Here is a 23,260-nt window from a genome sequence, read left to right on the forward strand (position 1 = left end):
TCTGAGCACACAAGCAATTTAGGTTCTTGTCTTTAATAGAGATGAGGGAAAGGGATATCTCATGTTGGTTTTTTTCCATGTCCTGCCTTCCAGGAGAGACTTTTTCCACCTGGATAGCCCAGGAGAGCCTGACTTCATCAGATCTCAGAATAGGGTTGCCAGCTCCTAGTTGGGAAATTCCTGGAGATCTGGGGGGTGAAACTTGGAGAAACCTGGAGAAAGAGGGGTTTGGGGAGGGAAAGGACCTTGGCATGGCATAATTCCATAGATTCCACTCCCCAAAGTAGCCATTTTCTCCAGACGAACTGGTCTCTGTGGCCTGGAGACCAGTTGTAATTCCGGAGATCAGCCACTACCTGGAGGCTGGCAACCCTATCTCAGAAGCTAAACAGGGTCGGCCTTGGCTAGTAATTGGATGGGAGATCTCCAAAGAAGACCAGGGTTGCAGAGGCAGGCAATGGCAAACCACCTCTTGCCATGAAAACCCCACCAGGGGTTGCCGTAAGTCAACTATGACTTGAGGACAGGAAGAGATTTTGGAACAAATTTGGGCCGGTTCATACCAAGGTGCACACTCTACATGCAGAGAAAGCATCTATATTTACACCCACAGCCATCTGCTTATAGCAAATGTTTATGGACTGTGGGAACATGAGCCAGAGGCTCAAAACTGGGTTCCACCATGAGCAAAGATCATGGGTGCTGTGTTGTCAAGAGCCATCCCCAGAGCCCCTGGGGATGGGCGGTATATAAATTGAAATATAAAAAATAAAAATAAAAAAGATCAAAGTTGCTGAATATGTATGTGCCCATCCCAGTTGTAGCACAACCATTAGCTTTTCCATGGTTTACCTAGGAGAAATCTTTTTTCCCCACAGAACACATCCTGAGACTAAAGATTATGACAGCTAACATGAAACAATCAAATTCCATTTTACATGAATTGAATCAATTATTTTAAAAACAAATACATGTTTGAGAGATCAGCTTTTATCCTGGAACCCCACAGAGCGCCCAAAGAGTTATATTGTTAAAAAACAAAATTATGTTTGCATACCAAGACGACAATTTCACTTTCAACGCAGTTCCGTTTGAGCAGTTGGGGGGTGCAAACAGAGAACATCAGTCATTGCAAATGTAATAGCATTTTAAAAATATATATCTTTCAACTAACACACACCCTGGCCAACATAAAGTCCCTGAAATTTATACCCCCTTCCACACCACCTGAGTACTCATCTACACTTGTTAGAAACTGTAAAGCATTAAAAAAAATGGAGGGGGGGAGGAAGTCATGACTTTAAAAAGCAAGGGAGAGGCCACATTTTGGTTTGAAGGAATGGTTTCCAGCCACGGTTCTCAAAGAATGGTATGCATACCACCAGTAGGCCACAGAAGTGGACACAGTTTTCATACCGGTCAGTAAGAATTTGTTCTCCCTCAGTCCCTTTTTAGTTATAGCAGTAAAATGTATTCCCAGTAACACTATTACATTTTTTGTCCTCAAAAATTACTGTAAATGGTAACTATAATAAAAGAATGCCTGCCTGTAAACATATAAATGTCTTTCAGAGAAAAAAGGTGTGGGGTTGGGTTTTTTTGTTTCTATCCAGGGGCTTTGATATGAGCAATATGAGCAATTGATGGGATGGAAGACGTGAAAGGTTGAGAACCTCAGTGGTTTACAGTGAACCTTTCTGATCCTGCCGTTCAACCAAATGCACAAGTCTCTAGGAAATGTCCCTTAATGACGTGTTTAACGCTGCATGACCAGTAAAGCAGAGCTAAGACTGACTTTCAAAAGCTGTCTGGTTTGATTCGACTGTCCCCATTCCAATTTATTTCTCTCTTACAAGAAATGAAGCAACGACTTTTCATTCTCATACCAATTTTCCCCTCATTAAACTTGATACATTCTTCAACGTTCTTTCTGCATTAATTGTGTAAAAATGGCGCAATGGCTCAGCAGCAGAGCATCTGCTTTGCATACAGAGGTTCCCAAGATCAATTGCTGGCATTTCCATTTTTAAAAAGGTCTGGAGAACAGGGAGTGCAAAAGACCTCCGCTGGATGGCTAAGTAGAGTAGACAACGCTGACCTTAATCCGCCAATGGTATGGCTCAGTATAAGTCCCCTTCAAGTGTTTTAAGAAGTAGTAACAGCACGAGCAAAACCTGAGATAAACCAAAACTAATGACAGCCTAGAGAATCAAGAAGAAAACAATGTTATCAGCTCATCCTTGCCAATAAACGTCATTGCTGGTTCTTTGGTGGAATTTCCAAGGACTCTCCAAACATTCTGATGGGCACGCATGAAAAATAGAAAGGTTTTTAAAAAAAAGCATTTGTGTTGGATTTTTTAATCCACCAATAGCCACAAAAGCAGACCAACAAGTGTGTTTCAGCCATCCTGTGCTTTATATGTATGTGAATGTTATTTTGTTGTCCACTGACTTAAGTACAAGGGGAATCAAAGTAAGACACTGTAGCTTGATGAATGCCCCCAGCATGCTCTGAAACCAATTTGGTGTAGTGGTTACGAGCGGCAGGACTCTAATCTGGAGAATCGGGTCTGATTCCCCACTCCTCTGCTTGAAGCCAGCAGGGTGACCTTGGGTCAGTCACAGCTCTCTCAGAGCTCTCTCAGCCCCACCCACGTCACAGGGTGATTGTTGTGAGGATAATATACTGGGCATGGGATCTCTCATCTCTTTCCATTTCTTCTGATAGCATCTGTGTGTGTGTGGGGGGGATTGAAGTGGACTAGATTTGGATACTTACCCTCCACTCCCCCCCCCATGAAGACCAAAAGTGGCTTCCACCATCATTCTCTCCTTCTCCATTACATCCTCACAACAAGCCTGTGAGGTAGTTTAAGCTGGAATTAACCCTTGTATATACAAACCCTTGATCCACACGGCAGCTCTCACCTGAACACATGAAGCTGCCTTATTCTGAATCAGACCCTTGGTCCAATGAAGTCAGCAATGGCAGCGGCTCTCCAGGGTTTTAGGCTGAGGGATTTCACATCATCTACTGCAGATCCTTTTAACTAGAGATTCTGGGGACTGAACTTGTGGTCCTCAGCATGCCAAGCAGATGCTCTGCCACGGAGCCACACCCCCTCTCCAGGTCTGGAGAGCAGGGCAATGTCTTTCTGCCCGAGACTCTTGAAGCAGATATGCCTGTGACTGAACCAAAGCGGGTGTCTCCACTCAGTCTTCTGCAAGTCTGTCTTTCTCCCCCTGGCCTATTTCACAGTAACTGGGAGGATAAAGAGGAGGTCAGCATCACCTACAGCCTGAGGCTAGAGCCAGGGGGTCCATTCTGCAAGCTTTGTTCTAGCAGATGGAACCTTCCCCTAAGAGCCAACTACAAGTGACACCTGACACAGGTTGGACACTGTCAGCTTCTCTCAAGTTTTGATGGGAAATGTAGGCAGCTTGGCGGAATGTTGGACAAGCGACAGTTGAAAAGTCCATTGGACAGCAGTCAGAGAGCCAAGCTGCAAGACCGGGATGCCAACATTTCCCATCAAAACTTGAGGGAAGCTGACAAGCGTCCAACTAGTGTCAGGCGTCACTTGTAGCTTGGCTCTGAGGCAAGACACTCAAAATCAATGGGCTTAGACTCCAGTAACTCTGCTAGGGCTACGCTGTGGATTCGAGAGCCACCCTTGCCAGCTGCCAGACTAACAGCACCATAAACAGACTGAGCACAAAGCTTTCAAAAATAATTTTTAAAAGTTTTTTAAATTGTCAGACTTTTAATTTTGGGTGAGTTTTCCATGCCTATCAATAAAAAGCCAATCTTTCTAAATCATACATGCAGTTGTATAGTAGAGGGCTTGAAATTGAGAAAACAGGCACTCACATTTAAAACTTTACAGCCCTAATCAAGGTATCACCTCAAGCTGCAAGGTGGGCATGCACAGAGGTGATGTTGAGCTTGCACATTCCAACTGGCACTGCATTGTGGGTAGAAAATGCTCACTCCCACCCACACTGTATAACCCAAACAGCAGCTGCACGAGATATCTCAAGTCCAGATGTGCACCTGCTCTGCTTCTAGTCTGAATGCACCAAAGGAATCCATGCATAAAATTTACCTCTGCATGCCTCTTCCTCACCCCACCGGCACCAATCTGGAATGGTCATCACATATCCCATTTCCAAACTATTCAGGCCCAAGGGTGTGAATTGGGCAGGGCCAGAAATGAAAGCCAAACAGCTCTTGGCTTGGGATCTGTGTTAAGCAGACTCAGGACTAGCCCAGGAATTATTTGTTTTATCATTTAATTATATTATTTATTATTATTGGTTTAATTCACATTTTAGCATCTGTCCGAGAGGCGCTTTGGAGAGCCGCCTACATATACCACAAGTATGAACATTTCCCAAAGCAGCAGTAATGGGAATTTTCTACAGGGGGGGGGGCTGAAGTGGTTAGTTTTCTGGAACATCCACTGATGACTTTAATTAGGGCTTTTTTTCTGGGAAAAGAGGTAGTGGAACTCAGTGGGTTGCCCTCGGAGAAAATGGTCACATGGCTGGTGGCCCCGCCCCCTGATCTCCAGAGGGGAGTTGAGATTGACCTCCGCGCCGCCGGGCGGTGCAGAGGGCAATCTAAACCCCCCTCTGTCTGGAGATCAGGGGGCGGGGCCACCAGCCATGTGACCATTTTCCAGAGGTTCCGGAACTCCGTTCCACCGCATTCCAGCTGAAAAAAAGCCCTGACTTTAATCATCTGGGATTGATTTGGCATGTTTATTGGCCTTATATTCAGTAAACAACTTTTTAAAAAAAGGATACCAGGTTAAACTTTACATACTGATTAAATACTTCCAGTTTTCCCCATCATTAAAAGTAGCCAAACCAAAATATTTAAGGGGGAAAAGCTACACTTCTGCACTTATAGTACAGCCTTAATTATGTTTATTCAAGTCACACCAAGTCCAGCCCAATTTACTTCCGAGGCAAGGTGCTATGGATTGCAGCCCCAGGGCCAGTCACATTACAAAGGAGGTCTGTGATGGGTTGACATTAAAAGGTAACTGCAAAAAAGGGAGGATTGGAATTCAGACCACAGTACTGGGGAGGGGCAGGTTAATCCTTTAGATGTCACCCCTACCCAGAACTGTTGTGGAGGGTGGATAGATAGACACACTATGGATACTTTGCAAAGTTATGAAAAGAAGCCCTGACTGCAGATCTCCCACGCAGTATAGCTTGCTCTTTAATTTTACTGCGTGTACTATTTGTGTGCACGTGCATTCACTCGTGATATATATGTACAGATTCATATCCAGTTTAACTGATATTCAGCTCCAGCTGAGAGCTGCCCTTCTCTCTAGCTTCTTCCTGCCCTGGATGAGGCCCACGCAGGAAGCAGTCAGTGGAATATCTCCTCCTGACGCATATTGTTATTGAATAGCCATGTTTTTATTGGTTATTGATTCCTGCAAGTTGCTTTGGAAACCCGTTTCTGGCCAAAGCATGGGATAAAAATAAAATCTACCTACCTATCAACATTCATCCAACTGGAAGCTCAAGATGCCAGTCTGGTTCTCTTGTCTTCCATTCTCCTCTCTTCCAGCAATTCTGCAAGGTGGGTCAGGCTAAGGGAGACTGACTTGGTCAAGGTCTTCATGGCCAAGTGAAGATCTGAACCTGGGGTTCTCTGATCTAATCCAAGCACACTATTACACCCACCCACACACCTACCCATATATATTTTAAGTGCCGTTATCACAGTTGACTTATGGCAGCCCCATAGGGTTTTCAAGGAAAGACATTCAAAGGTGGCTTGCCGTTGCCTGCCTCTGCGTAGCAACCTTGGACTTCCTTGGTGGTCTCCCATCCAAGTACTAACCAGGGCTGACCCTGCTTAGCTTCTGAGATCCAACAAGATTAAGCCAGCCTGGGCCATCCAGGTCAGGCAAATAAATATGATACCCAATAATTGACTGTTTCCACATGTCCTTACAGGGATGGCCCACTCACTGATCACTGCCATCTTTTCCCCTTCACACATCTCCGATTTCAAAATGGTAGCAGGCTGTTTGGCTTCCATTCTGTTGGTGCCTTTACAGGGACTGCAGGAAAATGCATTCTCAGAAAAGGCACTGAAAAAAACAGAAGCCAAACAGCTTGCTACCATTTTGAAATCGGAGACGTGAGGAATGAAGGGGAAAAGACAGTAGCGTTCGGTGAGTGGGCTGTCTCTTTAAGGATGTGCAGAAATGGCGATTATGAAACCAATTAACTTTGGGAAGTAGTACCTTCAAAACATTTTCTGCAAAAAATATTAATGCCATGAAAAGCTCTCCAACCTTCTACCCTTGCAAGGAAGGCAGCGTAGTACAATTTGGGAAGGGGGAGAATATTGTATAAAAAGAGTTTTGCGAAGGGACAATGCCTCCGGACAAGATGTTAAGTCCTGCTAAAGCCTTTTACACGATTTTAACATATTACAGCACCAGCCAGGCAAACAGATACGGCTGATGTGAGATTCAGCATTGGGTACAAAGTTTATCACAAAGCAGCTATCAGCCTATATCTCTACAACCGAGGAATCATACCCGGCCGTACAATGACCCTCATTCTCACAGTTTCTGATCAAGCACTGTGAAGGATTTTCACTGGGGCAGTAAAAGCAGAATCAGCGCCTCGCAGTTTTGCACAGCCCCCAAGAGATTTTACAGCCAAAACCATTCAAGGGAGACAATCTGTCAACTCACAATTTCATCATCTGGCAGCTGTTTTGCCAAAGAACTATAAAAATCAGCAGTTGTCATCTTTTTTGACAATTTTGAAGAGTGTGTGTATGTGGTTTTAGATCTTAATCACTTGCCAATTCACGCAGCAGGAATTATGAAGGAAAACACAGTTTAAATTAGCTAAGTATTTTAGAGGGTTGCTGCTACGCAGACAGAGGTACGATTCCCGACTCTTAAAAACCAGACAAGGGTGTCATTCATTCAAGACGAGGACCAAGACTGGAGAGCAGGCTGTTTTGTTCTCAAACCTATGCCTTATAACCTCCCCCAAATTTAAGGGCTGGTCATGGTTGTTTAGCAGTGATGGAAATGCACTCTGAATAAGATCAGAGGAAAATTCTTCTCATTACTCCAAACCGCGCTTTAATGAACACCAACCCCAATGACCACTAAATCATACCAATTTGTTAAAGCAGTTTTATGGGAAACTGCCCCCAGGAATGGATTCCAGCCCACATTAAAACTTAAGGGGAGATTTGCCAGACCTGACCAACAGTCCATTCAGTCCTGCATCCTACAGAGCCCTACGTGATGCCTCTGCAATGCCATAAATGCAGGGTATAGAAACAATACCTGCAGTGGTAGTGGTTAAGTGGTTTGGCTGCGAATCAGCACTCTACTGGTTCGAATCCCACTACTGCCTTGAGCTCAGTTGGTGGCCTTGGGTAAGCCTCTCAGCCACAGCTGTATTGTGGGGATAAGAATAACACTAACTTGTTCACCGCTCTGGGTGAGGCACTAATCTGACTAGAAGAGCAGTATATAAATGCAGTTATTATTATTATTGTATTATTATTATCCCCTGGCATCTAGTAATCAGAGGTAGACTGCTTGTGTATATGGAGGCTCCCCATTCATAGCCTGTGCAAAGCAGTAATTTACCTGCCTCTGGCAATCAATTTCACTGGATGATCCTGAAAAGTGCCTTCAAATAGCTACTAGCCTGGTCACCTACAGTGATTAAGAAGTCATTCTAGGTGAACAGAGAAGAAAGGTTTTGTAATCTGAAAGGGAAGTTACAAGTTTCTCCTCCCTTCCGACCGTTACCAACTCACAAACGACTTACAGAGATAACGCGAGGGCAGGTAGGACCACAAAAGCTTGTGCGTTAGTAGCTGCATGAACGCCTTGTCTGAAGGCTGCAGAAAGTCAAGTAATTAAAAGAAAGCAGCTTTTGAGTTTCCTTCTGGAACTTGGGTCATCAGGGAAAAGTCTGGACACATTCTAGCCCTGCAAAAACAGTTTCTTTTGTTTTACATTTGTACAGCAGTTGCTTATATGCCAAGTAATTGCCAAGTTGTGTGATGGAAGCCACTCCTGACCTGAAAGAACCATTAAGTGTGCCATTAAAGACATTAATTGAATAATGAAAGACAACTGTGAGCCCCAAAGTAATCGCCTGCTATGGTGGCCTGTTGCATCTCTGCATGAGTTGCTGTTCTAGCCTTCCAATCAACTTCCACTGGGAATTCTGCCTCCACTCTATTAGGTTTGATGGGATGTATTTAGTTACTCTCAAGGCAGAGATGCCACAAAATGACCTACCCTAAGAGGAAGCAAAATGTTGAATCTCTGCATGAATAGCTACTCTGACCTTGTGAGTATCCGTTGGGGGGTACTGCTATATCTCAATCACTCCTAAGACCAAGATGACCCAATCTAAAAAAAATAATGCTTGTTACACTTCTGAATGTCTCCATCAGTAGACTACTCATACGTTATTCTCCAAAAGGGCAACTGATTTGATTGATTTGATTTATTGAATTTATGGAAACCGGTGTGTGTGGGGGAGCTGAGGTCAGGCGAATGGTGCATGGAGGAACAGATCTCACTGCCTCACAGTCCTGATTCAAAAAGGCCTCCCTTGGCTGCCACTCACAGACCTTTCAGCATCTCATCTGCTTCAGTCCTTGGCTCCCAGAAATTTGACTGGTGCCGTCACAGAGAACAAACCGCAACCCTGACGCCAGAAAAGAGAAAGCACAGTGCAACACAACAGAAAGCACTCGCTACTGGCAAGAAGTGTTGGAAAGATCACTGTGCCCGTCTCCTTCACAGAACAGTTCCACTCTCCCAAAACCATTAATAATCAGAACGGGGTGGGGGGGAGTCTTTGCAACATTACCCCAGCCCAGCCCATCTGTTTTCATTGCATTCAACACTGGCTAAACCAGTTTCTGAATACACAGAGGAGCAGGTGGGAAAGTCGCTTGGCTTGCCAAACTGAACCTTTTTAAAAGGCAAGAATGCGGCAGAATCACAGCGTGCCAAAACGAAGGGCGTTTGTTACGTCTTAAGAGGACCTGAGATTCTGCAATAAAGGAAGAGCACTCAAAATAAGAGACTTGTGGCAAAGCGGAAAAAATAATCATCACTGCATACACCTAGAATAGCCTGCTTCCACCCAAGCTCTTACACAGCTAATGCAACCATCTCGGGGAGGGGCTGTCTAGACACAAGGGGTTCTTAAAAGATGCCAAAGGGAGTGAAAAAGTCTCTGCACATCTCAAGCATGATAGACGGCACAAAGAGTGCGAGTCCTCCCCCCTCTCTCCAGTCCCAAGATGAGTGCCAGCTCCGAGGAAATAAAGGATCTCCTTGATTTTGCAGAGTAAGTTTTTCTCAGAGGAAGTCCCTTAAGAAGGCCACCAGATCAGATCATTTTAGAACATCTGACTTCTGCTGCAGTCCCCTGTTTAAGCCTTTAGCTGTCACCTGCTGGCCAAGCAAGGTCCAGAATCTCGCGGACTTGGGCCAAGAACTGACCCTCTTGGAAAGGAAGGCAGGCAGGCAAATGTCAGAAGCTATCTTATACCAAGTCAAATCCTTGCTCCCTCTAATTCAGTATTATCTACTCCGGTCAGCAATGGCTCTCTAATACTCCAAGCAAAGAAAGTATCTACTTTCCCAGCACCTACTACCAAGAACCTTTAACTGGAGCTAGTCCGGAATTGAACCCAGGAGCTTTGTAAGAGCAGCTGCGAAGGCGCTAGATAAGATCCTTAAAGATAAAGATGTCTCTCTGGGAACCAAGGTAATCCAAACTATGGTATTCCCCATTACTATGTATGGATGTGAAAGTCGCATGGTGAAGAAAACAGACAGGAGGACAATTGATTCATTTGAAATGTGGTGCTGGAGGAGAGTTTTGTGGATACCATGGACAGCCAAAAAGATAAATAAGTGGGTACTAGATCAAATCAAGCCTGAATTCTCCCTAGAAGCTAAAATCACTAAACTGAGGCTGTCATACTTTGGTCACATCATGAGAAGACAAGATTCTCTGGAAAAGTCAATAATGCTAGGAAAAGTGGAAGGCAGCAGGAAAAGAGGAAGACCTAAAACGAGATGACTTGATTCAGTAAAAGAAGCCACATCCTCGTTTGCAGGATCTGAGCAAGTCTGTTAATGATAGGACGTTTGGGAGGTCTTTCATTCACAGAGTTGCCGATAGGCAAGCAGGGTTTAATTACTACTCGGGCTTTTAAATGGCTGTTTATGACATCCAGACTTCATCAGATCAACAAGAAGCTCAGAGCAGCAAATGATGACCTGCAACAAACCTGAAAGGTAGCACAAGCTGAAGGGCAGTAACTCGCCCAAGCGAGATTTCCTTCTCAGCACAGCAGGAAAACAGATCACCGCTGCTCTGCAGTGGTTCGGCTAGGAATAGTTATGAAGAAGAGAATCTTTCTCCCTGAGCATGTGCAGACTGCTAGTCCCCAGGTCAGCGACTAAACATTCCAGAGAAGAAGGTGATCACCCCAGGTTTAAGATTTTCATCCAAGACATTCAGCAGCAAATCTCCACAGCTGCCGTGGTACCACAGTTGGCTGGACCTGAGTTCAAATTTCCCCCTCTGCTGTGAAGCTCACTGGGTGACCTTGGACCGGTTAGAATCTTTCAAAAGAACCTACCTCACAGGGCTGTCGCAAGAATATAACAGGGAGAAAACAGGGAGAAGTCCATACAAACACCGCCCCCCCCCCCCCAGATATACTTCCTGAACTTAAAAAGCAGGGGAGATGAAAAATTTAGACAAATTCTCTCCAATTAAAAGCTTCACATGGTGTGTTTGTGTGTGTGCGTTAAACCCTATTCAGAACCTTTGATTGGGAAACCCTTAATCCTAATCGCCGCGGATAAGAAATTCGCTGTAGGTTACTTAATGCTCTGAGAGGTGGCAGAAACCCTTCGGAGCGCGCTGGGAAACCTCTTCCTCCCTTACCCAGCGCTGAACCCCGGAGGGTTGGTACCAATCCGTCCCTTTCGCTGTGCCAACCAGCCGCGAGTGGTCCGCAATTGCCCCGCTCCTCATTCTCAGGGCGAAGAAATCCCCTCTTCTCCTCCCCGAATTCATAAACAGGGGCGATCTTTCCCAGCTGTTGCGCGGACCTCAGGAGCCAGGCGAGATCCTTGGCCGGGGGCAGAGCCCCTGCTGCCATTTTCTCCAGGGAAAGCGATCTGGAGATCAGTGGGAATACCAGGCGATCTCCAGGTCCCCCCTGGAGGTTGGCAACGGGAAAGGAGGGACGGGACAAAGCCGCCTTACCTCGCGTGCGGAGAAGCCTTCCAGCCAAGCGCCTCCTGCCGCCCGCCTTCCCCAGCCCCTGCGCTGCGCCTTCGGGCGTCCGCCGAGCGCAGCTGCTCGCCCGACGCGCCCGGGTTTGCGGAGACATAAACCGAAGTGCCCAGGCGAGCCCTCCAATCCGCGAGCATCGCCGCCCGCCCGGACGCTCCCTCCGCTCCGGCGCGATTGGCAGGCAGGCGGCGCCTCCGCTCGGCGCCTCCTCATTGGGCTGTATAATTGGCTGGCCTGCGCTGGGCTCGCCATTGGCTTGCTGCGCTTCCACCGGCTGGGCTCGCTGACGGGTTGCAGCCGCCGCAGCGAAACTTGCGAAGGGGAGGCTGCGGGCGCGAGGTGGCCGAGGGGTGGGGGAGAGGTGGGATCGACGGCCACTGGCACGCCTGGGGAGGTTTTACTCTGATTCAGATGCGTTGCCAACCTTCAGGCGGGGGCTGGAGTCCTCCCGGAATTCCAACCGATCTCCAGACATTACGCATCTGTTCTCTTGGCAGCTTTGGGGGACAGGCAAAAGCTGAGCTCCCTCCTCTCTCCAACCTCTGCCCTCCCCTGGCACTGCTTCCAAATCTCCAGGAATTGGCACAGCCAGAGTTGGCAACCGTGCCAAAAACAGAAGTATGGGGGAAAGAATGGGGGTGGTGGAGACTTTAAGCTTCAAGGAGAATTAGCCTACACCTGCTTGCTGAGCGACCGTGGGTCAGTAATGCAAACTCTCAACCTAGTCTACCTCACAAGGATGTTGTTCGGAAGCTAAACGGGAGGAGGGGAGAAGTATTTTGTAAGCTGTTTGGGATCCCCATTGGGGACCAAAGCAGCATGTAAAGATATATATGATAGACTGGAACACTGACACCTCGTCGGTAGCCCTGTCCACAGGTTGTAGTGAACACACCTACAGTCTGTCTACTGTGTACATGCAGAGAGTAATTCTGACATGGCATTTAACTCAAGTACAGCTGAACATATGATTGAAATCCTATATTTTATTTACCCAGGTACTGATCCCTGGTTTCATTTGTACAGTAAACACCCGTTGGCTCTTCTTTACAGACCGGCGCACGTATATATGCAGGTTGTATGTGCATTCATTGTAACAGGGCTTCTTTTCAAATGTTAAGCATATGGTCTTAATATTCAAGTCCATGCTTCAATGTCTGTTGATATTAGAGGTGGGCCAATTCTACACGGGCTATAGCACGTTCTCTGGCACCTACTGCTGGCTCACTTTAGTGTGAAGGGGTGGGCTCAAAAGAGGGGGGGTCCCCTGTACAACTCTGGGTACCTGCGAAAAGAAAACGCGCAATTATCAAACACAAAAGATCCTCCGCCAAAGGACACTGGAGTTTGCCAGAGAAAGTAATTAGGGCTATCATGGCATAATTAAGACACCGCAAGCAACAAAAGGGAACGTGCTGTGAAAGCGACACTATCTTTTCTGTTGTTGTCTCTGGGAGCAGATTGTCTGGTTCTGTGGCTCCTCGGAGAAAGATCCTTCCCCCGCTCGGAGGAAATTATTTGTCTTCTTTTAAGACAAGGAGGATTGGATCATTCTACATACCAACCTTTCTTTTGAACCCCTTATTTCGCCAAAGCCCCCAAGGAAACAATATACACATCAATATACCTTAAACAATCTGACAGTTCCCAAGTATTTCACCAGCAAAATATGATGTGCTTGAATACTCCCTTGACCATTTGTCTTCCCGTCTAGAAGAGTGGCTGAATGATACAAGATGCTGAAATTCTGTGATTAGAACATCGCCAGACATATAACTTGATGCCCTGCCCAAAAGGCATCTGGGGGGTGTCCCCATCTAGAACCGGGCCATAGCACCGGAAGGGCTTGAGAACATAAGAAGAGCCCTGCTGGGTCACTCTTGGTCACACAGTGGCCCAACAGTTGCCCTGGAGGGTCAAAAAACAAGGCATAGACATCAAGGCCCTCTCCAGTTGCTGCCTCCCCACACTGGTACGCAGAGATTTATCATCTCTGAATATAGAAATTCCTTTTATTAGCCATGGCCATTCCTGGGCCTCTCCTCCATACATCTATCTAACCCCCTTTTAAAGCCATCTATGCTTACAGCCCTGACTTGGATAGCCCAGGTGAGCCTGATCTTGTCAGATCTCAGAAGCTAAGCAGGGCCAGCCTTGGTTAGTAATTGGATGGGAGACCTCCAAGCAAGACCAGGGTTGCAGAAGCAGGCAATGGTATACTATCTCTGTTTGTCTCTAGCCATGGAACCCACATTAGGGGTTACCATAAGTCAACTTTGACTTGTGACTTGAGGGCACTCTCCATTCACATGCTTACAGCCAGGGCTCATAATGAGGGGGAACGTGCAGGAACACAGTTCCAGTGGTTCTCCAAAGAGGTCACATGGCAGGTGGCCCCGCCCACCTGATTTTTGGCCATTTTGGGCCCATTTTGGCCTGGATTGGGCCCAAAATGGCCAGGATTAGGCCTAAAATGGCCAGGATCTGGGCCGATTCCAGATGACTAACCTTAAGTCGCTTCATGCTGCCCTCTTCCGGATCGCAACGGAGAAAATGCGAAATATCGCGTTTCCTTGCGTGAGTTTTGCGCGACGACGCACAAAACTCGCGCGAGGAAACGCGATATTTCGCATTTTCCCCGTCACGATCCGGAAGAGGGCGGCATGAAGCGACTTAAGGTTAGTCATCTGGAATCGGCCCAGGCCTCTGATGGGTGGTGTATCACTCTCCCGCTCAGCAGTGGCCCAGTTCTGACCATTTTGGGCCACTTTTCAGCCATGTTCAGCCCCTTTTTGCCATTTTGGGCCAACTTCGGCCCTGAACGGCCAGGATTGGGTCCAAAACGGCCAGGATAGGTGATGTCAGGGGGTGTGGCATATGTTAATGAGTTCCTGCAGCTATTTTTCTACTAAATGACCCCTGCTTACAGCTATCACTCATTCACTGGCCTAGATAGCCCAGGCTAGCCCAGTCTGCCAGATCTTGGAAGCTAAGCAGGGTCAGCCAAGGTTAGTACTTGGTTGGAAAACCACTAAGGAAGTCCAGGGACACTACGGCAAAGGCAGACAATGGCAAACCACATCTGTTTGTCTCTTGCTTTGAAAACAAGTCTGCTGCAGCCTGCGACTTGATGGCAAACAACAGCAACAAAAAGAGAAATGCATTGTGCTTATCTTTTCTTTCTATCAGACATAAATTGGGGGGCAGGGTGGATTGCAGATCACAAATCCACGCCGTCAGTTGGTTTGTAAATCCATCAAAACTTGTGGTTATAATCAAATCTTGTGGTGGTATATCATGCCCTCCCTGTTCTCAAACAAATAGCCTCCATGGCTGCCCACAAGAATTTCCGAAGTTGTGTAGAGTATGGATCACAGCAAGGCTTTTTTTTGCATGGGTGATTTTTGGTGCTTTGGCCCCAGACCTCTGTGAATTTTCTGCCTAATTCTGGACACACAACTTCAGATTCCAATGTGGTGTTTTAAGGGTTCTCTTCCAAACAGGCAGAAAATTCGGAAGAAAACCCTTGAAATGCCACCTTGAAATCTGAAGGGGGAGTTAAGTGTTTGGAATTCGGAAGAAAACCTGAAGAAATACGGTGCCAAAAGTGGCAAAAATCACCCTTGCAAAAAAGGCCCAAGCTTGCCTTATTAGTCTGTTCCAGGATTTTTTTTTAGAAAAAGAGTCTTGTCCAGGGGCATCTTAAAAGCTAAGAGTTGGATCCTGCCAGCTTTCTCACTCAGAGCGGGACCACAAGTGACGCCTGACACAGGTTGGACACTAGTCAGCTTCCCTCAAGTTTTGATGGGAAATGTAGGCATCCTGGTCTTGCAGCTTTGCTCTCTGACTGCTGTCCAATGGACTTTTCAGCTGTCACTTGTCCAACATTCCGCCCAGCTGCCTACATTTCCCATCAAAACTTGAGGGAAGCTGGCAAGTGTCCAACCTGTGTCAGGCGTCACTTGTGGTCCCGCTCTTAGTCACAGCCTATTCCCCTCCCTGCTGCCTACAGCTGCCTCTCCACATGGTTTTTATCCACTACGCAGGTCCTGTGATTCTTTGCAGAGTCTTTTTTTAGGCAGACCCCTAAATACCCCTTCCTTTTTCAACAGTAGAAAAGCTGGAGGGATGCAACCTTAAGATACGGATAGTGTAAGGATTTACTTGATGGGCCAGAAACCATTTTGTCAGGGACATGAAGTATTGTCCTTTGTCTTCCTATATGGGCTGATATATGCTCCAGTTCACAAAACCCAATGCCTTGCTACATCTGGAGATGGGTTTTTTTGTTACTATATCATGTACAACAAAGACAGTGTTGTGTAGTGGTTAGTGTGCCAGCCGACAATCTGGGAGACTGTAGTTCAAACCTGCCACTCTGCCACAGACACTTGCCGACTAACTTTAGCCCAGGCACTCTTTCAGCCTAACCTACCTCACAGAGTTGTTGGGAGTCGAATGGAGAAAGGAAGAGTGAGGTAAGCTGCCCTGTACTGAATAGATAACAAAGCCTTTGTGGATTGCCTCCCACTCCCCTAAATCCCCTCTTCATGGAGTGTCTCCCAGTCTCCTAAATTCCCCTTTTCCTAGCCAGGGCTTTTTTTCAGTAGGAACGCGGTAGAACGGAGTTCTGGCACCTCTTAAAAAATGGTCACATGGCTGGTGGCCCTGCCCCCTGATCTCCAGACAGAGGGGAGTTTAGATTGCCTTCAATGCCGCTCCAGTGGTGCAGAGGGCAATCTAAACTCCCCTCTGTCTGGAGATCGGGGGAAGGGGGCATCGGCCATGTGACCATTTTCACCAGGGGCAATTTAAACGTTAAAAAACTCCCCCCTTGTTCCGGCTGCCCCAAAGTGACGTCATTGTGCGGTCTTGAGTTCCACCAGTGAGTTCCACCACCTCTTTCCTCGGAAAAAAGCCCTGTCTCCCTAGCTATCTGCTCAGTTTTCCAAAGGCATAAACAGAAGAGAGAATCCAGTAGTTGCCTTCATTCTCGCACCATTCCTCATTCATATTTTCCACACACACACACACACCCCAACTCATCTTCCCAGCTCTGAGTCATTTTCAGGCTTCCTTTCACTTTTGGCTGACAGGATATCTGGAAAGTGGCGAGCTTCCATCTGGATGGAGAATATGAATCAGGGAGGATTTCTATATTTTTTAATAGCATGCAAAGTGGGGAAATGGCCAGGCAAAGAGAAGAGCAATTCCAGTAAGACATTTGTACACATGCAGGAAAGTTCTAATGGCAGGATATTTTGGTGCCTTGGTGGAAAGCTGGCAAAGGCTATGCTTTTCCAGAGGACTTTGGGTAATGGCTGGCGCTGACCTGTGCCCCAGTTATGTTTTTCCATTTGTCAGTCTGTTGATTGCAGGTTTCGTTTCTGATTTTATTCTGATTTATATGCTGTTCTTATTAGCATGGGTTTTTGTTGCTGTTTTTGATTTTTAAACTATTTTATTGACAACTTTTATATCCCTCCTTCTTTTCCCTCAAATGGTGGTCACAAAAAGCAACTCACAAAATATACCAAAAATGATCTAAAAGGATGCACAGTAAAGAAAGAAAACCCCACTAGAAGTAGAGATCATCAAAGGATAACAGGCCAAAGCTCACTGCTTAATTATAGCTGCCCTTATCCTGAGCAAAATAAACTAGAAATCAAGTGTCATCTTTAAGTTTAAGTTTAGACTTAGGCTGGAGAGCCAGTTTGGTGTAATGGTTAAGAGCGCGGGACTCTAATCTGGAGAGCCGGGTTTGATTCCCCACTCCTCCATTTGAAGCCAGCTGGGTGACCTCAGGTCGGTCACAGCTCTCTCAGAGCTCTCTCAGCCCCACCCACCCCACAGGATATTTTGTTGTGGGGATAATAATGACATACTTTGTAAACCGCTCTGAGTGGATGTTAAGTTATCCTGAAGGGTGGTATATAAATTGAATGTTGTTGTTGTTGTTGTTGTTGTTGTTGTTGTTGTTGTTGTTATACCAGCATAAGCTGTATGGGGTATACAGTTTGGCTGAAGCAGCTAGAAGGTACAGGATCTATCTCCATTCCCTGTCTCTGGGGATCTGATGTGGGCTAGTCAATTTATTGCTCTGCAAAATCAACTTTGTATGCTGTATCAATGCATGTGTAAGGTGCTGTTAAGTTACAGGTCACTTATGGCGACCCAGTATGGCATTCAAGGCAAGAAACAAACAGAGATACTTTGCAATTGGCTGCCTCTGCGTACCTACCCTGGACTTCCTTGGTGGTTTCTGTACACGAGACATCTGACACATGAAGAACATATGTTGGGAGATTAAATGTTAGCCGCGAAGGGTAGTTTAAAAAGACAGAGCTGGCGGCAGGGCAAAGGCTTTGGTATACACTGGAGCTGTGTGAAGGGGCTGTGAAATGTCAAAAGGGAAACTTCAGCCCATTATAACCTCTCTAGGTCCAAGCCTGGTTCTGGAAAGCAACTTCAGACCATTTCCATTCTTTGCTACCCTCGGGTTGCGATCCCACATAGTTTTAGCCTGGAGAAGTGAAACTGACAGAGCCTTAGTGGAGGTGAATTAAATTAACAAACCCTCTGAGGAGCAATCTCCACTGGCTCTGTCTTTTAAAACTACGCTTTCTAGCTAACATTGCATCTCTCTACACTGGGCAAACATGCGCCGAGGTGTCTTGTGTACAGAGACTCTAGTTCAGGTACTAACCTGACCCTGCTTAGTTTCCATGAGCAGGCTAGCCTGGACTGACCACATTAGAGTATCTGTAAATCTACCAAATACTGTAAAAGACACCATAAGCCTCAGGTGCTCTTGCCTCCAGATGGAACCAGGGTTGCCAGCAGACCTGGAGAAAAATGGCCTGTCCCTTTAGCAGAGGTTTAATGACATGGTATTTACCTCTATGTCATGAAAAACTTCAGCTGCCCATTTCCACAAGAACTAACCCAGCTGGTTAGTCCCTGGAATTCCTCACTGCTAACAATAGCATCTAATTAAGCCTGCAGTGCCTTGCTACTCTTCCGTTCTAGAAGGCTACAAATAACAGACCAGGCTTTTCCAAATATCATTTTTTCTTCTCCCATTATCATTATCATCATCAGATATTTTCCACCACCAGATGTTTGGGCTGAAGTTTTTGAACCCTCACCGACTTGGATTTTACCCAAGAATCTTGGAGTCAATGAGCGATCGCCTTAGTATGTGGCATGTTAGTGCGGCTGTTTGCAATTGGCTAATTGTTATCTATGCTGATACTACCTAGGGGTTCAGTTAGTCCTTTTGGAATTTGGATGGAGACTATGAATCAGGAAGAATTTCTATATTTTTTAATAGCATGCAAAGTTGGAAAATGGCTGGGCAAAGAGAAGAGCAATTCCAGTAAGACATTTCTACACATGCGAGAAAGTTCTAATGGCAGGGCTGTTAGTCCTTTTGGAATTGGACCTATCACTCCTATCGCTACTAGAATAACCGTTGTATGTTTTTCCCAGAGATGCTGAACTTCAAATCTAAGATCTTGATACTTTGTTATCTTTTCAGTCTCTTTCCCCTGATTGTTATTGTTATTGCTATCTGAATATGCAGCCTGGCAAAGAATTCTGGGAAACTAAAAAAAGCATGCTTGCTACTTTGTAACAGGTCAAGATGGGTAGCTGTGTTAGTCTATCTGTAGCAGTAGAAAAGAGCAAGAGTCCAGTAGCACCTATAAGGCTAACAAAATGTGTGGTAGGGTATGAGCTTTCGTGAGTCACAGCTCACTTCTTCAGCAGTGGAAAAGAGCAAGAGTTCAGTAGCACCTATAAGGCTAACAAAATGTGTGGTAGGGTATGAGCTTAGGTGAGTTACACAGCTCACGTCTTCAGATTCTTTGTATCTGAAGAAGTGAGTTGTGACTCATGAACGCTCATACCCTACCACAAATTTTGTTAGTCGTATAGGTGCTACTGGACTTTTGCTCTTTTCTACTGCTTTGTAACAATATGGTTGGTCGTAATAAAAAGATATTGAGCTACCTTTTCCCAGGTGTGTGTGTGTGAGGGGGGCACACCAGACGTACAGAGAAGCAGGTTTCAGAAATCCTTTGCAATTGCATGGCCTTTTTAGCCCTGCGGCTTACCATTTCCCTCCTACACTCCTGTGTTTGTGTCCTTCTGCAACTATGCATATCTCTAACTGCATATCTCTATGCCATGAAAAGTTATGCCATACACACGTACAAATCTGCTAGTCATTAAGTTGCCACTGGGGCTCTAGCTGCAAAGATAGTGTAAGTCACATGTTTCTTGAGAAAGCTTCCTCGGCTTGTGGGGTGGGGTGGGGGGCTTGTCTATATTTTAAATATGATAATAGCTGGGTTGGTGTTTGGGAAACCATTGCAAGTGCTTTCATCCCCTCTGCTGGTCACTGTCTGCTACTGCAATGACAAGCCCAATTCTAAGATCCCTTCATTTCTGCATTGCAATCAATGCTTTCCTTCCTAGAGAAGGGTCCCTTTGGGTCCGGAGCAGCTCGGGGAAGTGAATATTTTTGGAATGGAGATGAGATTAAATACAATTGGAGGGGGTGCAGGAAAACACCTAAACACAGTCAGAGGGAAATTGTTGGATGCGGCCAAATGTTGGACCAGGATGAATAACAGTGCCGTCCTAAGCAGTTACATGCTTCAAAGTCTATTGATGTCAATGAACTTAGAAGGGTGGAACTGTACTTGGGGTTGCACTGCAAATGCTGAGAAGGATGGGGCTGAATCAGCATCCCCAGGCAGAGTTCCCAAGTCTAAGAGCCACCACCAAGAATGCCCTGTCCTGAGTGCTCTTTTGCTGTGCCTCTAATGTTGGAGGGAACATGACATCTGCAGAATATCTGGATATGGAAGAAGGCAGACTTGGAGGTATCCTTGGCATTCCCTGGTCCCTGAAGAGTCAGCATTAGTTCACAGGGACACAATTGCAACCTCATAATTCTTGGGCCAAGGGTCAGTGTCTGAACCACCACCTGATTCCGCTAGCTGCATGCTGTCTTCATGTGCATGGCCACAGCTAGTTAGTCTGTCATGAACAGGGCTGGGCGATGGAGAGAGCGAGCGAGAGTCCAAGACACACTGAGTCGAGAGCCAGAAAGTCAGTCCGTCAGTGGAGCGAGCAAACGAGAATCCAAAAGCCGAGCCAAGGTCAGAAAACCGAGTCATCAGTCAAACATGGAGACAAGCAAGGAGTGATCGAGGACAAAGCCCAAGTCAGGAAACAGGAGGTCTATCTAAGCGAGGGCAGGCTACGAGGCAGAGGTGAAGCTTCCAGGAGCTGAGCTGCTGGGCGCAAGGAGTGGTGAATGATGTTGCTCCCACGCTGGGCCGTTCCCAGCATTCTCCTTATATGCTCAGGAAGGCATAAGAGGACGAGGGCCAGGTGTTTCTCCTTCACTTGATTGCCCCGCCTCGCCCTCGGCGTCCAGCTCTGTCTGCCGCTGCACCCGCAGGCGTGCACTCCTTCGCCGTTCCCAAACAGCCTCCCTCGCTCAAGCCCTCCACCCTGCTGCCGGCTGGAGAGGCTTGCATCTCCGAGGCGCCGGTTCCTCCTCCTCTCTGCACACTCTCTAGCATGTGCGGAGGGACCTGGTTGCTGGTCACTGGATGGCTCTTCCGGGACTGCGGTGCGGGGATTTTCTGCTGGCCCTGCTTGCTCTTCCAGCCCCTCATCCTCTGAGGAGGAATCGCCAGCAGGTAGCCCAGCCGAGGCTGACCTATGACATAGTCATTCATTGAAAAGCCAGAAGGGTGTGCCTTCCACTCAAGTTACACTAAGAAAGCACAACAGTTCTAAAATCGGTTGGTGACAGTTTAAACTACAGCAGCCACATTGTACGAGATGAGCAGGCTGGTTCCTTGGAGTTTGTGCGCATGTTTTCATATGCACATGCAATGGAGACGTACTTCCACTCTTTGCTCAGAAACTGGACATCTGGAAGCACTGGAGAGGGAGTCTCCAAAGAATGTTACAAAATTTAACGATTCTCATGCACAAATTGAACAAGGCCAGGGCAAAATCAGAGCTGGTGATTCTCTAGGGTCAAGAAGCAGGAAATTATTGCTCTGTGATAAATAGGAACAGGTATATATTTTAAGGCTTAAAAGGTCAAGATCAGCACCAAAACATGAGCCTTGGAACCACCTAGTAGTAGTTCTTTCCAGACAGGTGCAATGCAGTTGTGGGGTTAGCTGGAACTTTGAAGATACCCTGAAGAGCTGTATGCGATGGCATAATCTCAAGGCTTCAGTGTCAAGCAGCTAGAAACCTCGGCATCCTTGATTGTTCAGTTCAGGGCTACTGAACAGGGGCAAAGCTGGTGGAGGGCAGATCAGCTAAAGGCGTGGAAAATCCTCTTGCATCAGCAGAAAAACTGGGCTGTTTAGTTCGGTAAGTTTGATAAGCCAGAAAACAACCTGAGGAATGGTGAATATCTGGCAACCGACAGTCTCTGGCTATGTCTCTCAACATTGGCATTCAGGAGTCCCAGTTGAAAAGATTTCATATACATTTTTTTTCTCACACCTTCATTTCTGCTCTAGAAGATGGCCAGTTCTACAAAGAGAGCTGTTGCTCTCAAAAGCTTATGCTACTATAAAGTTGAATCAAAAAGAGTCCAGTAGCACCTTTAAGACTAACCAATTTTATTTTAGCATAAGCTTTCGAGAATCAAGTTCTCTTCGTCAGATGCCTGATACAGAGACTGTATCAGGCATCTGACGAAGAGAACTTGATTCTCGAAAGCTTATGCTAAAATAAAATTGGTTAGTCTTAAAGGTGCTACTGGACTCTTTTTGATTTTGCTACCACAGACTAACACGGCTAACTTCTCTGTACTATAAAGTTGGTTAGTCTTAAAGGTGCTACTGGATTCTTTCTAGTTTGCTACTGCAGACTAACACGGCTAACTCCTCTGCATTATATATGAGGATTTGATGCTACTAGAATTCTGGACCTGACTGCTTGCCAACCTCCAGGTTAGGCCTGGGGTTCTTCTAGAATTACAGCAGACCTCCAGACTATAGAGATCAGTTCCTCTGGAGGAAAGGGCAGCTTTGGAGGGCAGAGTCTATGGCATCACACACCCGCTGAGCTCTGTCCCCAAATCCTTCCTAAGCACCACCCCAAAATCTCCAAGAATTGTGCAAGCTGGAACTGGCAGTCCTACATGGCCTGTATTTTTCTAGCATTCGCAATGCAGGGGAGTAGTGAATGGAGCACTTCCAGAAATGGAAAGCATGCAGCTAAAGTCTGCAGTCTGCAGTACTTCAAAGATCGCAAGGATCAGTCTTACCAGGATCGGGGCAGCTAATCCTTCCCCTACACATTCTTCAAGGCTTCTAACAAAGTGAAGTCATCAGACAGGACTGTTGGAAATCCATGATAACTTTTTTTTTTACATCAAAAGTAGTTGAAGGGAAAGGGGGAGGAATACTGGAACTCAAAACAGGTACTAGGAGAGGGGATATTTTCTCAGGCTTAAATTGCATCTCCCTTTGGTTTTTTTAAAAGTTAAAACCCGTTGAGGGGGTCCTTATATTGGACTGGGTTAGGGAGCTAGAAGTTAATCCTGTTTAGATGTGCCATTTTCTCTGGTTTAATACGCCCCTCCCTGCTATTCTCTGTAAGGAATAACATACAAGTATTCATAGAACGATTGTATATTTAAAGAACAAATCTAGATGGGGTGGACTTAGATACAGTTTAAAGTTGAATTGTATTTTATGCTTTGGAAACTAGCACAAGAGCTTTGAATCAGACAGTGTGTGGTATTTACATCTTTTTAAAGCCATTTTTATGGTCTGCTCTTAGTCCGAGGACTGTTTTATGAGCATCATTTCCGTCTGCTCAGTGTTGTGGTATGCAGTTTTTATGCC

General features: G+C 46.1%; 1 protein-coding gene across 3 annotated transcripts in view; it reads right to left on the reverse strand.

Annotated features, from left to right (window-relative positions):
• Positions 1 to 11,417, reverse strand: part of CAMKK1 (calcium/calmodulin dependent protein kinase kinase 1) — a 145,957-nt gene extending 134,540 nt beyond the window's left edge. For 2 of the 3 annotated variants that reach the window (XR_008598397.1, XM_055001185.1), the window contains exon 1: positions 11,331 to 11,417. The gene's annotated coding sequence lies outside the window, so the exon portion shown is untranslated. The remainder of the gene's footprint in view (positions 1 to 11,330) is intronic. The other variant, XR_008598398.1, reaches the window with a different exon arrangement.
• Between the last annotated feature and the right edge of the window lie 11,843 nt (positions 11,418 to 23,260).

Source organism: Eublepharis macularius, chromosome 17 (assembly GCF_028583425.1).
Source record: "Eublepharis macularius isolate TG4126 chromosome 17, MPM_Emac_v1.0, whole genome shotgun sequence".
Classification (NCBI taxonomy): domain Eukaryota; kingdom Metazoa; phylum Chordata; class Lepidosauria; order Squamata; family Eublepharidae; genus Eublepharis; species Eublepharis macularius.